Source organism: Protomyctophum bolini (genome assembly GCF_963924005.1).
Source record: "Protomyctophum bolini genome assembly, chromosome: 4".
Classification (NCBI taxonomy): domain Eukaryota; kingdom Metazoa; phylum Chordata; class Actinopteri; order Myctophiformes; family Myctophidae; genus Protomyctophum; species Protomyctophum bolini.
In genome coordinates, this window is record NC_137865.1 from 40,526,737 (window position 1) to 40,543,335 (window position 16,599).

Genomic DNA, 16,599 nt, shown 5'->3' on the forward strand with positions numbered 1-16,599 from the left:
AAAACTAGACTAAAATGTTAGGAAGGGACTAGTGGACAAGAGATCCAGTATAAGTCCATCTACAAGCTCACAACGGGTCGTGCGTGGTGAGCTTGTAGATCAGCTATTTTCAGCAAGTGTAAAAACAGTGATTACGCTGGCATTAAGGCCCACCAAAATAAATTTCAGTCGACTAAATCAACTGTAGATTTAGTCGACTAAAATATTATATTTTGCAGGTGCACAGGCTGCAGCCTGTCTTACTGTAGTGTATAGTATACAGTAAGACTGGCTGTGCAGCTGTGCAAGTGCAGCCTGTCTTACTGTATAGTATAGCTGCATCTGCATGCAGTTGTAGATAATTAAAAATCCACTCATTTAACACATTTTACATTTATTTGGGTCAGTATACACTCTAAATTAACCCTCTTAATTTCACTGTGAACACTTCATTTGTCTGATTTGCTTGAACAATTATGCAACAGCAAAGTAATCTGACATTTCTGAATTGTATCAAGATTCTCACAGTTTAAAGTGAATAAGCAGCTTCTTCTTACTTGAACAATACATTTAGCACCCAACAAGGCAGTGGATTGCATAAGAGCTCAAATCTAGGACGGTTAATAAGATATGAAATAGATGAGGGTCCTATAGAAAAATTGGGTAATCTTGGAACGCCCTGGTCTTGACCTCAACCCCACCCTCTTCCTCCTCTTACTTATCAGACCTCGAGGGACCTTGCCCGCACCTCAGTCGTCTCCTCGCCTCTCTCCTCGGACAGAACACAATGGGCCGTCAGGGAGTCTGGGGACCACTTAAGGAATGGACACTCCAGCCCTGGCTAACGGTGAGCTAATAGGCTCACTCACATCACCAGGTATACTATGTCGGCGAGGTGGGTGGTGGTGGGTGGTTCTTGGAATGTGTTGGTTTTCGTTAACATCATTGTTTATTAGAGGCTGTCAAAGAATCATATTTCATCAGAGCGTTTGATTTGTTTGTGCTTACTGTATGCATTCTTGTTCAGCTGCTGTAGTACAGTACAGGACCGGACAAGAGGAGCATGGCCATCCATCCTTTTCTTGAGGTGAGTCATTTATAAAACTTGCCAGCATGACGTCACATGGCCATGTTAATGTTGGCATGTTAATATTATTTTACATGGACCACCTGGCCCTATAAAGGACAGCAATCCTTCGAGGTCTTCCATTTCTTTCTTTTTTTTCACTTAATTTTTATTGATAAAAAGACAGACAAGAAAACATGAAAGAAAAAAAACAAGGAAAGAAAACAGACAATACAAAAAAAACAAAGCAAGGGACAAAAAAAGGAAACCTAACAAAAAAAGGCTGCATTTTTCATATTACAGGATACATTCATTAAATTCCTTGTACATTATCAATAGGCTGGAAGAAGATATCCCACTTTTCCAACTTTTTATAGAACTCTTGTAGTCTAAGTATGAATGTTAGTTTTTCCATAACATACAGTTCCTCATAGTAATGTCCATCCAATGTTCTTTCGTTGGTGGGTCGTGTTGGTACCAGCGTTGTGTGATCACTTTCTTATTTGTTGCTAAGAGGATCTTGATTAAATATTTATCATGTATTAGAAACTCTTCAGGGATATTTCCCAACAATAAAAAGGAACCGAGGACTTCCATTTCAAACTGCACTTTCTTTTAAAGTTTTTTGGTTTTTTTACTGCACAGGATAATCGTGTCAAAAAGATTACTTATTTACTTTGAATCTGAAGCCGAAGTCTGACTTGAGTTAACACTCAATTTCACTGGGTAGTTTTGAAAGTGTTGGCAGACACTGCACTGGGTTCAATTTGTCATTATAAAGTCATTATGAAGTCTCTTTGAGTTTGGTTCTGTGTTCATTACTGATTGTTCTGTGTGTTGTTTTTAACACATTCTGTACGGGAACCACTTTTGGTGTTTTAAGCATTATGTTATGCTTTAGCTATTGAAAAATATCAGATCTACAAGTGCGGCACTCAGTGCTGCACTATGAGCTTGTAGGTCTGATATTTTTGAAAGATCAAGAAAATGTGGCGCAAATCTTTGAAGAACATATTTTCAGATGAGAGTCGGTGGCCAATTACATATATTTTTGGAGGTCCTTGACATGAAAAGGTTTGAGCATCACTGACATAGAAACATGAGTTTTTCAGAAAACTGTTAGCATTTAGAAGGCATTTGTAGAATCGTCCTCAGGTCTAATTTGGTTAACTTGGTGTCACAGTTTAAAGTTAACTGCGTACCGGTCTCAACGTAGGCTGTATACTTACTGCGGCTCGGTGAGGATACAGATATGCAGGGATGCTGCTGGGGAAACCCTAGTTGGACTCTGGGGACCTTAGCAAGACAGGCAGGAAAGAGGAGGAGAGGAGAGAGAGACACACACACACACACACACACACACACACACACACACACACACACACACACACACACAAATAGCTGACAAAAATGAATGATGCTCAGACATACTCATGGAAAATCCAGGGGTGGTCCACTTTGTTCAGAATCCATTGCCGTTATTATTCTTTGCCTTGTTGGTGCGCTGTAATTGTGTTATGATATTATACAGTATATATATTATTATATTATATGATATTATACAGTATATATCTCTTCAAGATCGATGTACGGAAACGAAAACACATTCAAATTAAATGAGAGAATAATGTGGGCTTGCTGAAAATGCTACTAAATGAAGATAAATGTGGAATGTCCGCACACGATATATATTGTTTTGATTTGATTTAACTGAAGGCCGTTAAAATCTCACTATTCTGGGCATGTCATAACTCATAATACGGAAACTTGTATAGATCTACAAGTTCGCAGATTGGTTATTTCCAGCATGCGGTGTAGAGGGAAAAACAAGGGGACTAAGTATAGAACACCAGGGACCCCGGACAACTAAGTCGCCTAAATAGCTTAGAAGAGACAGTATATAGACGGTATAGAAGTTTTTTTTCCCCCTCAGATTTATTTTCAAAACTTCTTAAGATCAGACGCATGAGTTTTGATTACCTTAATTAGAAGGGTTAATATTTCCTCCAAATGCATGCATGTCCGTATTTAATATCTCTCATATCTAGAGGACAACTTTGCCTTGTGGTTTGAGTGTATGCCGTGAGATTGGATTGATTCCTCGGCAGGGTCTTGGCACTCAGCATCAATGGATACTAGAATGATAGGCTTACCCTGAAGAAGGCAGTATACCCTGTCCGAAACCTTGGTTTCTCCTCTGTGTCCTCAGTAAACGTGTGGCAATTGGCAGCTACGAGAGTGTGGCTGGCTATACATTTGTTTCATTCAGTATCTTTCCCGTTGGCTGGCACCTCACAAGGACCGGTGTGCTGCACCTTTTGCCTATAGGGATTGGGGGCAAGACGGTTCCTGCGACATACTAGCATCATGTCCAGGCAGGGGGTGTACTGTACTTGTAGCCTACTGTATACACCATGACCAAACCCTTCGATTCATCATCAGACCACTAATGGACTCTCTAGCAGGTTCTGCCTGCTGTGTGTGTGACGAATAACAGCAGTACAGTGGGTGGGTGGAAGTGGGAGAGGGAGGATGTTGAAAGGGTGGAGAACATGCACACACACACGTACACACACATGTACACACACACACACACACACACACACACACACACACACAGGGACGTGCAAAGAGCCTTAGAGAGGGGCTGAAATCCCATAAGAGGGCCCTTTTGGACGAAATAGCATTGAGATCTTGTAAATCAGCTATTTTCGGGGGCGCAACCCAACACTCTTTACCTAGTGGAGATGCGGTGTAACGACATGGATTTCTAAACAAATGTGTTCAACGCAAAATACTGTGTTCAAGTTCAGGAGACTTTGGAAAAAAAAACAATTCTCCTGAATGCTGCCTTCCGGCATGGCATTAGCATGGCAATAGCATTTCTTTCGCCGTAGTAAATGCTGCATTCATGGTCTGGAAAGGGCAGTTGTTTTACAGACGTATAGAATGTCTATGTGTGCACGTCCCTGGACACACACACACACACACACACACACACACACACACACACCTCTTGCCTGATATACGACAGGATGTGAGGAGAAGAAGAGGATGGGAGGTCGGCGGTCGCAGGGAGAGAGGCTGAGATGGATATGAGGGGGTGGGGGGGTGGTCGGTTTAGCCGAGCGCGCTGTCCCGCAGAGAGGAACCGGTAATCCTGAAAATAAGGGGAGGAAAAAGGAGTGCATTTCTTTGGAGGCCAGGAACACGTGCATGTGCAATTGATTCTCTTGGTGGTAACTATAGTGGGAGGGAAGGGATCCAGCTCAGTCCACTTGTGGTTAGTGTGTCCGCCCTGAAACTGGGAAGTCAGGCTTCGATCCCCGGCCGGGTCATACCAAAGACTGCAAAAATGGGACCCAATGCTTCCCTGCTTGGCACTCAGCATCAATGCTTCCCTACTTGGCACTCAGCATCAAGGGTTAGATCAATGCTTCCCTGCTTGGCAGTCAACATCAAGGGTTAGATCAATGCTTCCCTGCTTGGCACTCAGCATCAAGGGTTAGATCAATGCCTCCCTGCTTGGCACTCAGCATCAAGGGTTAGATCAATGCTTCCCTGCTTGGCACTCAGCATCAAGGGTTAGATCAATGCTTCCCTGCTTGGCACTCAGCATCAAGGGTTAGATCAATGCCTCCCTGCTTGGCACTCAGCATCAAGGGTTAGATCAATGCTTCCTTGCTTGGCACTCAGCATCAAGGGTTAGATCAATGCCTCCCTGCTTGGCACTCAGCATCAAGGGTTAGATCAATGCTTCCTTGCTTGGCACTCAGCATCAAGGGTTAGACCCAATGCTTCCCTGCTTGGCACTCAGCATCAAGGGTTAGATCAATGCCTCCCTGCTTGGCACTCAGCATCAAGGGTTAGACCCAATGCTTCCCTGCTTGGCACTCAGCATCAAGGGTTAGACCCAATGCTTCCCTGCTTGGCACTCAGCATCAAGGGTTAGATCAATGCCTCCCTGCTTGGCACTCAGCATCAAGGGTTAGATCAATGCTTCCCTGCTTGGCACTCAGCATCAAGGGTTAGATCAATGCTTCCCTGCTTGGCACTCAGCATCAAGGGTTAGATCAATGCTTCCCTGCTTGGCACTCAGCATCAAGGGTTAGAATTAGATCAACTGATCCAAGAGATGGGTCAAATGCGGAGAAACAAATCTCACATACAGCAATGTAATGTATGTGGCAAATAGTAGGACATAAAACTCCATTTAATTTAACAATTAACATACTTGTGTCAGACAAACAACAAATTCTCCCAATTTTTCTTTGCTTTCCGAGACCTCCCCCCTATAACCCTAACCCACAAGACGTGTGTTGATACACCCCCTTCTTGTCAAGTCATTATCGTTCATGTTTTATATCTGCTTCATGGTCAGGCTGAAATACTGCAAATTCAGGTTCAGGTTAATTTATTTGTTTGTCCCCGAAGGGCAATTTGGTGTACAGCAAAGCATAACAGGCAGACATGACTCACATAACAACACATAGGCTATAAGAATTCATAACAATTACAAAAATAGATGTAAATTAATTCATACCAGAAGTGACAAGTTAACTCCTCCTATTGGCATTTAAGGCCATGGATAGACACAGGCACGAAGGAGAACTTATACCTGTATATATATATTGCCTTTTGGGAAATGTCTGATTTGTTCGATATTTATGTTTGATAATCTTTTTAATTAAATATGTAGGCTATGTAATGTAACCACATTAAGCCTGACGTGTTTTTTTTAACATGTGGCAACATGTAGTCAGTTTCATCATGTCCCCTATAGCTCTGTCATTCTCAAAATGAACCCTGCATGGTCATATAACTATATTATTCTCATGTATCCGTGCATGTACCGGATATTAAACGTAAGAGCCAGTCAGTGTGTGTTCAGTGTGAGCTTGGCTGAAACGTTAATGTTCTCCTGCAAAAATTCTTAACTGGTCAATGTTCAAATGACCTCAGTTGTTTTTGTGGCAAAATGTTCCTTGCCAACCCACAGGCATTTAATTTACAATCAAACGGGGAAACGCTGACTGACTGCATGGTGGTTATTGTTACACAGGTCCTTGTTGTAACCTCCGTGAACTCACTGCACTGGGAGGATATTATGTATTAACCCAAAGCCATATCCATATACAATACAAGGAATTTGAATTTCGCCATAGCCAACATCTCGAGAGTCCAAGACTTATTGCAGTGTAGTGTGGGAATGGAACTGAATGGAGCCATAATAATTGTAGGCCTATACTGTATGTGTAGTACACATACAATACTACTACTGTACACATTGTGTACAGTCCACATTGTGTACAGTAGTTAGTAACAATGGTTAATACTGTCTTTTCTTTGTGTCTCTTCCTCAGAAGATCTCCTCGGGAGATCTCCTCAGAAGATCTCCTCAGAAGATCTCCTAGAATGCTGCGTTGAGACGATTCTACTCTATGTCTCTGAGACATGGACACTTTCAAAGAAATTAGAGAAATGGTTGGCTGGCACTTACACCCGCCTTCTAATGAGAGTGCAAAATCCGTCTTGGAAGAGCCACCCGTCGACTAATCTAATATACGGCAACCTTCCCCGTGTTTCTTCACTAGTCTGATCCAGAAGAACACAGTTTGCCGGCCACTGCTACAGAGCTGACAATGAGGTTATATCTTCCCTTCTTTTCTGGAATCCTGCCTCAAAGCAGACCAGAGGTAGAAAACTGTCGTTCCCTGATGTCATAGCTATAGGGACACATGCATCAGTAAGCAGGAACTGGGGATGGCAATGAAGGACCGGGAAGTCTGTCGTATGGCATTGTGAAATGCATGATCTTCGATGCGTTCGAAAAATGATGAGAATGCTGCTTTTCGTCTGGAACTTTTTGCATTTCTTTCATGGCTATTGTCGCTGAGTCCTAATTGCGAATGCAGTGAACACTTACTGTGAGACCTAGCAGATCATGTCTGTCTGTGTGTGTGTCTGTGTGTGTGTCCCACCTTTGTGCCCATATATGGAGCTGAGTGATTTGTTTGTGATTGATGCAACACACTCCATATTTGGACGTATAGCTGCTTTGGGGACTCCTTATATGGTTATGGCTAAGTTAAAAACTTAACTTAAAAATAACTTAACTTAAAAAAATAATAACTTAAAAAAAAATCTTAAAAAAACCCAAATATGTTGCGTTCGCTTCCCGCGTTTGCGCGTCTTACTGGTATAGACAGGTATATTACGGGTTGCTTTAGTTTTGAAGTGACAGTCATACAATGATTAGCCTCTGTGACTGTTTGACATAACTTTAAAATGTTCTATTATTATGTGTATAGTTGAAATTGATTTAAATATATTGGGCTATACCCTGGCCTTATATAATACCTGCAGGCTTATATCAGAATGTTTATTGTCCCAATACTGTAGCCTACACATATTCAGAAATACGGCATGTCAAATTGTCAAGTATAGGCTATACAATTCTCCATAAAGTGACTGCTTTTTCCTATAATAAAACAAAGTTCAACAACTTTCTGTCTTGTCATTGTATTCCTCTTTATTGGTTTAGTATGAAAAGATTATAGCCTATACAAATTATACCTCCCCATCATCAGGTGGTGCTTAATATTATTGTTGTATGGAACCACAATCGTTTGGCCAGCCTACACTTAAATTGACACTGGCTGAGATATATAGGTCTATTTGTGCAGTGCAGCAGGTTCATCAGAGCACTGTAACATCTGGGATGTACTCTGGTATTTCCGAAAGAGGCGCATTTCCATGTCGTTGAGCAGCACTGACTGAACGAACAGCTTTAACTATGAAACCGACCAAAACAATAGAGCCGAAGGAAGCGCTGGTCACTGACTTTTTCCTCCCCACACAAGACGCACTTCCCTTCAACCGCTTCTACTACTCTCTGCTCATCTGAACATGATTGTATAGGACTGGAGGAGTCGCATGAAACTGTACCCAAAGAGAAATGGAATCTTTATATGTTGTTGTATTTATGCTTATGCGACTCGCCTCTACGTGTAAGTATAGCTACAAGTGTGAAGTGCTGGAAGTGGTGTCAGTATATCATTAGTGGGCTAGCCAGCTTCTGTACATTTTCGTAAATAATCTGAACGAGGATGTTATATAGGCTTCTGTGTTCATCCTTATGTTATGGGTTGAACTTTTACAACAATGTAAGTAGCCTATAGCTTATTCTGGTTATCAAATTAATATAGCCTAATTTAAAATCTGTTATTTAGCTAACACGTTTGTTTAACTTGATTATCACGAGGATATGTTTCTATAGGCTTTTTAAAACTCACTTAAATGAAATGAAACAATTTCCATTATGCATAAAATGATGTTCTGATTCAAAGCTGTATATTTTTTATTTGCAAACTGTGAAAATCAGACCTATTTAAATAATGGCAAAATGTATTGGCAATAACTGGCAACGATTAGTTTTTCTCTTATTTTTTGTGCATTCAAATTAGTCTCACACGTCCGTCCGGGTCTGTCTCTTTCCAGCGGGGTTCCTTATCATGCACACGCCGAAGAAACTGTGCCTGTCGACCCACAAGGCGACCGTCATCCTCGGCCGGTGCGACGTGGCCAACCCCGCGCAGCAGTGGCGGTGGACGGGCGGCGGCAGGCTGCTCCACGCGCCGACCTCCAGGTGTCTGTGGGCGCCGGAGCCCAGCAGCTCGCTGCCGCGCCACGCGCGCCTCGTGTCGCTGGTGGACGAGTGCTCGGACGCGCCCGCGTGGCGCTGCTACGACGCGCGGGGCACGTTCGGCCTGGCGGGTGCGCACATGTACCTGAAGAAGCAAGGCGTCCGGCTGGTGGTCCGCGGAGACCCCCGGTACTCCAACTGGACCGGCTTGTACTACGACGCCGATGGGGATCCCTCTGGGGGGAAGAAATACGTCATGAGGTCTCTGTGTCCGAGCACAGGTGAGCTTGTGTGAGTGATGATGTCAGGGTGTGCTGGCGCTGCTGTTGTTTTTGTTGAGGTGAGCATTAAAACTTCTGGGAACTCAGTGTTGTAATGTAATCTCTTGGTAAGGACCCTCGTCCGGTTCTGGCTGACCGGTAGTGTGTGTGCAGGCTGGGTGGTGTGCAATGTGATAATCCAACTGAATTATTCCTGTGGTAACGGCGGCGATCGACGGGCCCGGGAGAACGATAATAACGGGACACTCAGACAGTATTTCGCCAAAGGTTCACAATTTATTATACACATACAGAATCATATATAGCTCTCTGGATCCTCGTGTCCTCCTCATGACGTGCCACTGAGACATAACAATAACAATCTAGCAGCAACCATGACCTTGCTCTCTGAGATGGCTTCAGTGGCTAACTAGAAAGTCAGTCTGTTACAGTTCATGGCAGTACACAATACATATCCTGTACATTTGTATATTCAGGTACAAGTACACAGCATAGGCAGCATACACATATCATGTTGTATATATCACAACACTCAGATTAGGTGAGCATGGGCCAACATGCAGTCAGTGTATATAGGCCTAATTGTATCAATAAATGACTTCTCTTGTAACCAAAACCACCGCTCTGACTTCTGGTGTGCTATCCTGTATCCATCCTCTTCTTAGATCAAAAGGGTAGCCATACTGCTGGGGCACACAGTGGCATGGTGAGGTTTTCCTCTTTTATGGTATCATGTCGGATAGCCGAAACGTTTGTCTCTTGTGTGACATGTAAAGATACAATAAAAGAGATAAAACTCACTCTTGCCACACTGTGTGACCCAGTACCTTTAGTGCAGTCTCCAGGCACAAACCCCCCCTATGTATAACAAATTGTCTCCTATTAACAAAGTGATGCTTGAAAAAGGCTACAAGTAGGCTACAATAAGCAGCACCAACAACAAACAAAGAAATACAAATATGTTGAGCATTATTATAATGTCTTCTGCATGCATATATTACCTTGTATTTCTATTAACTATTCAATTAATTTAAACATTATATATTTACAATAATCATAATCATCACAATAACAATAATTATTAAAATTGAAATTGACAGATGACTGAAGAATGAAATCACTGCCACTATTTAGCCTGTGTGGACTCAGGACTGTTAAATGCCTCGCAATATCTTTGGGTTTACACACAGCAGAGGATGACATTCTCATGCAGTCATCTTTGGGTATACACACAGCAGAGGATGACATTCTCATGCAGTCATCTTTGGGTTTACACACAGCAGAGGATGACATTCTCATGCAGTCATCTTTGGGTTTACACAGCAGAGGATGACATTCTTGGTTCTACTTCCTTGCACGCTGTTGTCGGTGCCCTATCGGCCCACTCACTCAGACAGGAAAAACGTCAGCAGTGTTCTTCCTGCCAACGTTGGTCACAAAAGGTGACTGAAAAGAGAGCCCTTGGTCCAGAGGTTTGCCAACAGTTTGACAGAAGGTGTTGACATGTTATGTTAGTGAAACAATACGCACACTTCAAGACTCCACAAGTAAGAGTGTTCATTTCAGCCTGTGAGAGCGTGAAAATGTACCCAAAATGAAATGTTCCATTTTCTCAGAGTCACTCAGGAGGACATTATTTCTGGATTTTTTAAAATTGTGTACAGTCTCACTTTCAACTCATCCATGTTCAATGAAACTATATATACGGTATGTTAGAAAGAAGAACAGATCAGAATAGAATAAAATAGAATAGAATAGTGTAATACAGGACAGGACAGGATTTCCTGCTGTGTGGACACCTACATTAATGGACAGGACACTTCGAATAAGGATACACCGTCCACAGATACGTCCTTCTCAACACGTCTCAATGTCAACTCTAGGGCAACACAAATTTGGGTTTTTCATTTCAACACACGCTAACAACAACACGTTTCTTCCCTGTCTTTCCTGTGACTCGAACATAATTTTAAAATCATATAATGGCTACCACAGGAATATAATAATAAACCCCCAGACTTTCTAAACAATATATTCATTTCTGTTTGCAGCCTTTCAAAAATAATTTATACAAAACTTCAATGCAAGAATGGTAGAATGACAACGCCAGCGATGGTGTTGCAGCTTATACACATTTGATAATACTTATTTGAAGTGAGACATTTGACATACAAAGTCATCTTTTGTTTCAATCTCTGTGTTTCCTGTATGATTTCTATCATTCATATGCATTTCCCTTTCTTTTCTAGAAACAACGCCCTCTTCAACGACATTGTATTCATCCACCCATAATCCAGTGAGGTTCACCACCAGCACTGACCCTGTCATGAGAACTCCTGCCATCACTGACCCTGTCATGAGAACTCCTGCCATTACTGACCCTGTCATGAGAACTCCTGCCGTTACTGACCCTGTCATGAGAACTCTTGCCGTTACTGACACTGTCATGAGAACTGCCGTTACTGACACTGTCATGAGAACTCCTGCCATTACTGACACTGTCATGAGAACTCCTGCCGTTACTGACACTGTCATGAGAACTCCTGCCATCACTGACACTGTCATGAGAACTCCTGCCATTACTGACACTGTCATGAGAACTCCTGCCATTACTGACACTGTCATGAGAACTCCTGCCATCACTGACCCTGTCATGAGAACTCCTGCCATTACTGACACTGTCATGAGAACTCCTGCCATCACTGACCCTGTCATGAGAACTCCTGCCATTACTGACACTGTCATGAGAACTCCTGCCATTACTGACACTGTCATGAGAACTCCTGCCATCACTGACCCTGTCATGAGAACTCCTGCCATTACTGACCCTGTCATGAGAACTCCTGCCATTACTGACCCTGTCATGAGAACTCCTGCCATTACTGACACTGTCATGAGAACTCCTGCCATTACTGACACTGTCATGAGAACTCCTGCCATTACTGACCCTGTCATGAGAACTCCTGCCATTACTGACACTGACGAACGGATGTCAAATACAGTAGAGACCCTCGGGACGCCACAACAAGTATCCACGTCACAGGACCAGACAACTCAGAACAACACCGCGACTTTTACAAATGAGATCGTTAAAACGCGGACTAGAAGGACAGCAATAACGTCCGATTCCGTTCCCAGCGGCTCAACATCTGTCACTGAGCTTTTAGCTTTGAATAGCAGCCATGCTGTCTGGCCCAGCTCAGCTCTGTCTCACACTGTCTCGTCCAGCACCGCCACTGACTCGTTTACGGAGGAATCCGTAAGCATTTCGACCGGACACAATCTTGAACCGGGGACCCTGCTGGCCAAGACACCGGCCGTGCTCCAAGACGTCTCCACCTTCTCTGCTGGAGATACTACGCCGGTGTCAAATTCACCCACTGACGTGAACGTGGTTTCCTTTACAGCTTCCTCTGTGCCCCGTCATGGAAGTGACAAGACAGATTCACTACTTACTTCTGAGGTCATGGAAATGTCTGATACGAAAGCGACCGGCACTGTCGGCTCATCGACCTCTGTTGATCTATCCGCTTCGAGTAGTGAGTCAAACTCTGACACCACACATATGGCATATTTGACTTCGGACGACAGGGTCACGTCTAGAACAATGTATGTCCCTCCCACAGTGACCACAGTTCAGCCAACAACCCCAGCTCCCTCTACAACTCCTCGTGAGCCTTTGACGGTGGAGGTCGACCCGCCGACAAGCCCTCAAGCTACACCCACCACATCAACAACAACCACTCCCACGACTACCGGAAACCCATCTACAGCCTATACAGTTGCACAAAGTACCTCGGCGAGTCCCGCACTTCCAAATGCTGCAACGTCTACCACCACGGAACCGACCACAATTACCCCAAAGTCAACAACAGCCACAGCTTCCACGGTTCCACCCACCACTCCCATGATCACGTCCCTTATCTCCACCACCAACACATCCACTATCGCCCCGGCTGCAACCGCCACGAGGGAAATCACACCTACCACCAACGCTGCACCCGCTACAAGGGAAATCACACCTACCACCAACGCTGCACCCGCTACAAGAGAAATCACACCTACCACCACAACTGCACCCGCTACAAGAGAAATCACACCTACCACCACATCTGCACCCGCTACAAGAGAAATCACACCTACCACCACGGCTTCACCCGCTACAAGAGAAATCACACCTACCACCAACTCTGCACCCGCTACAAGAGAAATCACACCTACCACCAACTCTGCACCCGCTACAAGAGAAATCACACCTACCACCAACTCTGCACCCGCTACAAGAGAAATCACACCTACCACCAACGCTGCACCCGCTACAAGAGAAATCACACCTACCACCAACTCTGCACCCGCTACAAGAGAAATCACACCTACCACCACATCTGCACCCGCTACGAGGAAAATCACACCTACCACCAACGCTGCACCGGCCACCAGAGAAATCACACCTACCACCACAACTGCACCCGCTACAAGAGAAATCACACCTACCACCACAACTGCACCCGCTACAAGAGAAATCACACCTACCACCACCGTAGCCATTCCCACTACTTATTCAAGCACACCCACCAGTCCCAAACCCAGTACAAGCACAACCATGTCCACTACCATGACAACCGATCAGACTGCAAACAGCGCTCCACGATCCACCGTCGGCACTGAGGCCAAAACGGCCAGTACAACTACCACAATACTACCCACGACAACGACCACAACACTTCCTACAACAGACTTTGCTCAAACTACAGCCACATATCTAACTTCTCCAGCTACAACTACATCTCTAAGTGCTTCTCCAAGTACAAGTACATCCCCAACTACATATCCAAGTAGAACTACATATCCGACTACATATGCAATTACATCTCTCACTAAAACAAAAACTACATCTCCAACTACATATCCAAGTTCAACTACATATCCAACTACAACGATATTTCCAACTACAACTACATCTCCAACTACGACTACAACCACAACTGTAACTACATCTCCAACCACAACTACATCTCCAACTACAACCACAACTACATCTCCAATTACAACTACATCTTCAATTACAACTACATTTCCAACTACAACTACATCTCCAACTACAACTACATCTCCAACTACAACCACAACTACATTTCCAACTACAACTACATCTCCAACTACAACTACATCTCCAACTACAACTACAGCTCCAACTACAACTACATCTCCAACTACAACCACAACTACATTTCCAACTACAACTACATCTCCAACTACAACTACATCTCCAACTACAACTACAGCTCCAACTACAACTACATCTCCAACTACAACCACAACTACATCTCCAACCACAACTACATTTCCAACTACAACTACATCTCCAACTACAACTACATCTCCAACTACAACTACAGCTCCAACTACAACTACATCTCCAACTACAACCACAACTACATCTCCAACCACAACTACATTTCCAACTACAACTACATTTCCAACTACAACTACATCTCCAACTACAACTCCAGAACCGACCACCACCCAATTGGTAAGTTGAGATATTGCTTATATTATTGGAACACTTGACACCTTTTTTCTCCTTATATCCATCCTCTTCACTAATGCTCACTGTCTAAGATGGTCAAATCTTCTCTGTCTATTTTCTCTGTGTCTTAGAGGCGAGCTGTGGACAACTTATAATAATAATATGGGTGAAGTGGTAATTTAATTTACTTGGTGCTGTAAAGCCTATCCACTGGAGTTTTCACAAATTGTAGCATTTGAAAAGTGTCTTTTATACATCTCCAAAGGTTAGCTGTAACATGTTGGCAGCAAGCTATAATGATTGTGTGTGTGTGTGTGTGTGTGTGTGTGTGTGTGTGTGTGTGTGTGTGTGTGTGTGTGTGTGTGTGTGTGTGTGTGTGTGTGTGTGTGTGTGTGTGTGTGTGTGTGTGTGTGTGTTCACCACCCCTGTATGTGTGTCGACATTTTGCCTGTCCTTCAAATTACACTTTTAGTTATTACTCCTACAGATTTTGTCCAATGCGCACACAACTCGTAAATCGATACTACACATTCTCTCTGGTCTGGACTCTGGAGTCATGATTAAGATGTATCAGTCAGACCTTTTGTTTTCCATTCTGATTGGCTACGATTGGCTAAAACATTTTGCAAAAAATACCTCAAATCATGAACAGTCTGATTGGCCCCAAAAGCGATTTCACTTCCACCCATATGGGGCACTATGCTACACTGTTTGTTGCAAAATGCCATACCGGTATATCACAAATGCAACATGCATTGCTGTTATGTGACATCATCAATGGGAAATTCAAGCTAATAAAAACTGCAGGTCCTGAAAAGTTGCAATGCTAAAATGGAAGCCATCATTGTAAAAAAAATCTTGTTTAAAATAAATCTGCCTAAAGATGATGTCACTGGTGGACGGGTTTCTGAACTGCCCACAGCCCTCCTATGAGACACAGACTGAGTAGAAAAACATTGTGCCATTTTTTCACAATTATTAGAGAGGAGTCAGAGGACCTATTATATGAAGATAAAAGTGGTGAAGTGGTCCTTTAAGTATATGGAAGAATTAAATTATTATCATATCAGAGAAAAGTAGAAAAGGCAAATGTATAGATTATGGAGTCCAAGGACATGTTGATGTAATGTGGAGGTAATTCATAATTTTCTTCTTGTGCCGTTATTCAGAAGCTCAAGTTCAAGATTGTTTATATATCAGTGGTTCCCAAAGTGGGGTCCGGGGACCCCCAGGGGTACTTGAGGGACTTCCAGGGGGTCCCCAGCTAAATGTTAGTTTGGAACCAAATTGACCCTTGTGGGTGTACAAATGGAAGAGTTAAATTAACATTGATTTTACAATATAAATCAGGCGTCCCAGAGATAGAAATGCTATTAAATGGGAGGTTGTAGACTAATGCATGTCAAACTGGGGGTCCTTGAAATTAAACGGGTTGAGAATCACTGCTAGTGCTAGAGCCTTAGACATATTCTCAGATTTTTCCCTGGCATGTCTTTTCAAATGGGGGTCCGTGGCCAAAAAAAAATCAATTTGGGGGTCCTTGACATGAAAAAGTTTGGGAACCACTGTATTACATACTTCTGCACTCTCAAAGTCTGATGGAAACGTCTAGATTTTAAATCATTTTGCAACATAGCTATTCATTTGTAAAAACAAATGCAGGCTTATTAACTTGAGTTACTTTGGTGGTGAATTGGAAAAACCCTATAGTTTCTATAGCCTATACTTCACAGAAATTAAATAATTTGAAAAATTGCTTTGCAACCTTGGATCTTTGGGTTTTGAATGGAAGGGTATTCTTTTATCAGCGAGACAAAATGTTCATCTGTGCTATTATTAGAGTGCATGTTCTTTGGCCCAGGAATTAAGGCCGTTTCCTATTTCCGATGGAACATAGGGAAAATCATAACTCATATATATACTGCTCCATCTATAACAATAGCTCATGGGGGCCTAATTGGTTCATGTTTGATCGGCTAAAGGTCCTCAGAGAAAGTCCAAGGCAGGCAGGAAGGAAGGCAGGGTGGGGTGCATTCATGGTGGGGTGCCTAGGCGAGGGTAGAGAGACTGCCTGCCTCATGCATGTTCGAGAGTTTAG

At 43.2% G+C, this 16,599-nt stretch overlaps 1 long non-coding RNA gene across 2 annotated transcripts; it reads left to right on the forward strand.

Annotated features, from left to right (window-relative positions):
- The first annotated feature begins 738 nt into the window (after positions 1-738).
- Positions 739-6,943, forward strand: LOC308314057. Of its 2 annotated transcripts, none has more exons than XR_013963932.1 (3): positions 739-856; positions 1,007-1,066; positions 6,412-6,943. It is a non-coding gene; the product is annotated as an uncharacterized lncRNA (long non-coding RNA). The 2 variants fall into 2 exon arrangements; XR_013963933.1 differs by having other exon boundaries at positions 6,435-6,943.
- The last annotated feature ends 9,656 nt before the right edge of the window (positions 6,944-16,599 follow it).